Source organism: Thermobia domestica, chromosome 7, assembly GCF_964235325.1.
Source record: "Thermobia domestica chromosome 7, izTheDome1.hap1.1, whole genome shotgun sequence".
NCBI lineage: Eukaryota > Metazoa > Arthropoda > Insecta > Zygentoma > Lepismatidae > Thermobia > Thermobia domestica.
Window position 1 is genome coordinate 199,736,187 of NC_137460.1, and position 5,198 is coordinate 199,741,384.

Below are 5,198 nucleotides of genomic sequence, written 5' to 3' on the forward strand. Positions count from 1 at the left end.
GATGTTTATACAAACAAGAGTATTCATATATACAACACGCGGCAATTAAACGACATTTACGTAGTACAACAAAATTACTCCAATTACCAAAAAAATGTTTATTTAAATTGTTCGAGACTTTATAATATGTTACCGTCACATTATAAAGAGGTAAATTTTAATGCTCAAAACAAAATTCGTACTCTGTTACTTTCTAAAGCATATTATTCAGTTCAGGAATTTGCAAATGATAACGATGTATGAATATGATGTAGTGATGTAACAAATTTAACATGTGATGTTTGTTATAATTTTGTACTTCAAATGGTGTAATATGCTGTAATTACAATTTGCATTTATATACATGACAACTGTAGAAGTTATAGGAGATACTCTCCATATTGTAAGTCAAAACAGGCAAAATAAATAAATAAATAAGTAAATAAATAAATAAATAATATACGTAGTTTGCTATATTACTTATACATTTTCGTGGGCCAGAGGGGAGCCCTGCCCCACCTTCGGGCGCCCATGATGGAGGTTGTAATTGTTAGAATAACACTGATATCACGAAATCCCTTATGAGTAGAGACATATACAGGGTGTCCAATATGCAATGCAACCCGGAGTTTGGGATGGTAGAACTTTTGAATCTGAAGCGATACACAAATAATGGTTATAGCAAAATAAAGCCTTGTTCATGCATATATTTTTAAACTAGGAAGAAACGATTGAAGTACACTAGGAACCACACAGTGTTGCCATATGTAACCAAAGGTGTAAATATTTTTTTTGCAAAACATGTAAATTGACTCATAACTCATACGTATGGATATTGTCACTAATTTTCAGTTTGTTTAGTTGGAGTAGGTTGGAAATTATGGAGCAGAAAAAATAATTTTTCATTTCCATCGATAACTAATCGGATGGGGCTTCTGTAATGGGGAACTAGGAAAATCTTACTTTTCATGAATTAACACTCTGAATTGGCAACTTTGCTGATGTTTCAGTGCATCAAAAGGTGTGTTAAGGATCTGTCTACATTATGAAATTCCTGAAAACAATGAAAAAGAAACTTTGAAATTAACTTTTATTTATATACACCCGGCAACGCTGCTATTCGTTTCTATGGGGCTACTTAAAGCGAGAGGTATACAGGAACAATCCTCGAACTATACAAGACCTGGAAACGAACATTCGCAATACCATTGAGAACATTAACACTTCTACTCTTCGTAAAGTTGCTGCGAACATGGTGAAACGTGTGAACTTGTGTTTGAATTAAAACAGGAGGTACTTCCAGCATCTGTTATAGAGCAGATAACTCATTGCGTGGTAGTAGCAGTGTTGCCGGGTGCATGTAAGTAACAGTTTTATCATAATAATTTCAGAGTTTCTTTTTCGTTCTTTTCAGGAATTGCATAATGTAGACAGATCCTCAACACACCTTTCGATGCACTGAAACGTCAGCAAAATTGCCAATTCAGAGTGTTAATTCATGAAAACTAAGATTTCCCTAGTTACCCCTTACAGAGGCCCCATCCGATTAGTTATCGGTGGAAATTTATTTATTTTTTTTTCTCCATAGTTACCAAGCTACTCGAACTAAACAAACTGAAAATTAATGACAGAACATCCATACGTATGAGTTATGTGTCCATTTACATGTTTTGCAAAAAGAATTATTTACACCTTTCGTTACATCTGGCAACACTGTGTGGTACCTAGTGTATTTCAATCGTTGCTTCCTAGTTTAAAAATATATGCATGAACAAGGCTTCACTTTGGTATAACTATTATTTATGTATCGCTTCAGGTTCAAAAGTTCTACTATCCCAAACTCCGGGTTGCATTGTATATTAGACACCCTGTAGATTAAAGACGTCTTTAGCGTTTTATATGTTTCCCTTGAAAGGAAAAAAGACGTCTTAATGTTTTTCGCAGTTCCCCTTAAAAGGAAAAAGGAAGGCGGGAAAGAAAAAAGTTGACCTATTATTGTTATAATAAGATGATCATATCTCAAAATCCATTACGATTAGAAATATGTTAAGGATTTCCGAAGTGCAAGGCCGTCGACTGAGCAAATAAGAAGTCTGGAGGCGAAGTTCCCAGCTAGCCGAAGGCAAGTTTATATGAATTAAATAGTGCACTATTTAGTAATTTATACAATAGCTTAAAAGAAGTGTATATAAAAGTTCTGTATAAAGTTTTTCGTTCAGATTCTTATATCTGATTTATTGCCATTGAAATACTATACTTAAACAAGTATTAGGCAGCTACGTAATACGATTTAGGGCGTTTTATGCATTACAATTTGTCGTGCGACACAAAAGTATCCGTGAATTCAGACTCATATCAGCATCATTTGTGCACATCACATTGAACACAGAGAACAATAGTAATTTAAATATAGAGTTCGCCCCTCACTGCCTAAATAATTGCTTTAGTGCCTAAGGTTGAGTATTCTATGCATTTTCCTTGAAATAAGATTTAATTGGGAAATATACATAATTTATATAGTGTAAATAACACAAGCACATGATATATTACAATCTCTCTCTCTCTCTCTCTCTCCATATATATATATATATATATATATATATATATAATACATATCAAGTTTCGTTCTTTACATATAGAATCAAAGACATTAACAAACAAGTATATTCCTATATTCTTTGAACACTATTTATGACGAATCTATTTTTGAAATTGTATTGAGTATTTATCTTCAATATTTTGAGTTACATTTTAGTGCCTATTTTACTGTTTATTTTTTAAAAATTTTAAGTGCCTATTTCTCAAGTTTTTAATGCCTAAACATCCGGTCTCTACTTATAACAGATTTTGCCGGACCCTCCAAACTTGCCGCTCCATGCAAATGCACGTGTTACAGGTATGGTAGAGCCGGCTCTGCACATCATATATAACTAGTCGACAAATTATTTATATATGATATTAGAAAAATACTATTAGGCAAATTAGTATTAGGTTTTACCTTTAGACAAGTTATTTGAATTTTATACTGTTTGTGACAATATTTTCGTACATATTAAAGACCTGCTTTCACGAAAAAACAAAATTTCATTTCTACTTTTATTTCTTAGTTGATATTGATGAAAACTGCTGAAACCCGAATTGTTAAGAGGTATGGTATTCATGTAAATTGTAAAATATTTGTAGCGTATTAGTATCTAGCGTTTAATTTATGTTGCATTTTACGGTGCTTACACCTACCTAAAAATATTTCATACTTAAATAGACGTAAGATGCGTTACAAATGACTATTTGAAAAAAAACGAAATTTAGAAAAAAAACGAGGCAATGTTTTTTTTCTAAAAAAAACGTACATTTCTGAAAAAAATACGAACGGTTTTTTTTCTATTTACAACACTATACATACATACATACATACATACATACATATACATACATACATACATACATATACATATATACATACATACATATACATATATACATACATACATATACATATATATATATATATATATATATATATATATATATATATATATATATATATATTAACCGGTATCGAAAGTGTTACTATTCATCTCATCGACCCCAAAAACTATAAATTCGACACTAATATCGGTCATTTTTTTATATCTCCCCTTATTTCCCGCCCCCAAGTTACGGGGACAAATTTGGATTTAAACGGCATCGGAAATGTCACTGTTTATCTTAGCGACCCCAAAAACTAGGGATTCGACACTAATACGGATATTTTCAATGATTTATATATATATATATCTTCCTCTCTAAGTTGCGGACCTGAATTTGGATTTAAACGGCATGAAAAGTTCACTGTTCACCTCAGCGACCCCGAAAACTATGGACTTGACACTAGTAGCGGTTATTTACAATCATTTTTATATATATACCCTTCCCCTCCATTAAGTTCCGGGCCAGAATTTTCATTTAACCTGTATCGGAAGTGTCACTGTTCATCTCAGCGACCCCGAAGACTACGGATTCGACACTAATATTAGTCATTTTCGATATATCTCCTCCTTCCTTCCTCCAAGTTGCACCTCTAAAGTGAAACAATAAAAACATTCCAGACCGGAACCTCACCTATGTTGGAAATTTTATCGACATCGGTGTGGTGAATCAAGAGTTGTTAAGTTACAAATTAGTCACTTTAATTTTTTTTTTTTTTTTATACTTATCGCACTAGAAAACACAGTTTACATACAAAATGTTGTTCATAAAATTTACATAAAAGTCTATATTAGAATATTAAATAATAGTAATTATATATTTTAGTGCATGAGTATTAGTGAAATTTGCCTATTGCTCTCTTTTAAGAAGTAATTTGGTGTAAAATTAACAAAATTCCACCAGATCAAAGAGCACATTAAGAAATCAGTTTCATTCAAGAGTTCCATTTATTGCAACAGAAACGCTTCATGATGATAAATGTGTATGCAACTGTAAAAGTTCTGTAATTAAAGCACAACAACGAATACATGACTGAAAAGCACATAAAGGAAATTAGTGAAGACTATTAATTTTCAAGAATAAATAATTACAACAATTTTATTTTCGAATGCTTCCTTTTTTTAATTATTTGCAATATTGCAATTTCTCAACTTACATTTTTCACGCGTTTGAAAAAAAAAATCCATTATTAGTAAAGTTAACCTAAAACAAAGATTTTTATTTTCCCAGTTTTTTTACTAACCGGCTTTTTACCAACCGGTTCAAAATTTCCTTAAATTTTACATTAGTCATGCCTCTGGTAAGCTCACCAGAATATTTGTCAGATGTAGTATGAAAGCTGATCATAAACAACAACCAGCCAACATCAAATCATAACTCAAACCAGAGAAGGACAACCTGTATCTGTGCACTCCAGGAATATACTGCATTCCTTGTGAATGTGGAAAATCACACATAGAACAAACTGGACGCACCATAGAACAACAATGCAAAGAACACAACAGCTACATCAGACTTCAACAATCGGAACTAGCAAGCAAAGGTTCACAGGACAGGGAATGACTCAACGTTTCCACCCACCCTATAGTCCTGACCTCGCACAAAGTGATTATTATCTGTTTTGTCATTTGAAAAAGTACACCAGGAACCAGCAATTTTCAAGCGACAAGCAGGAAATGGATACTGTGATTCAGTTCTTTGACTCTAAGGAGAAATCTTTTTATATTGAAGGCACTGAGACACTTGGAACA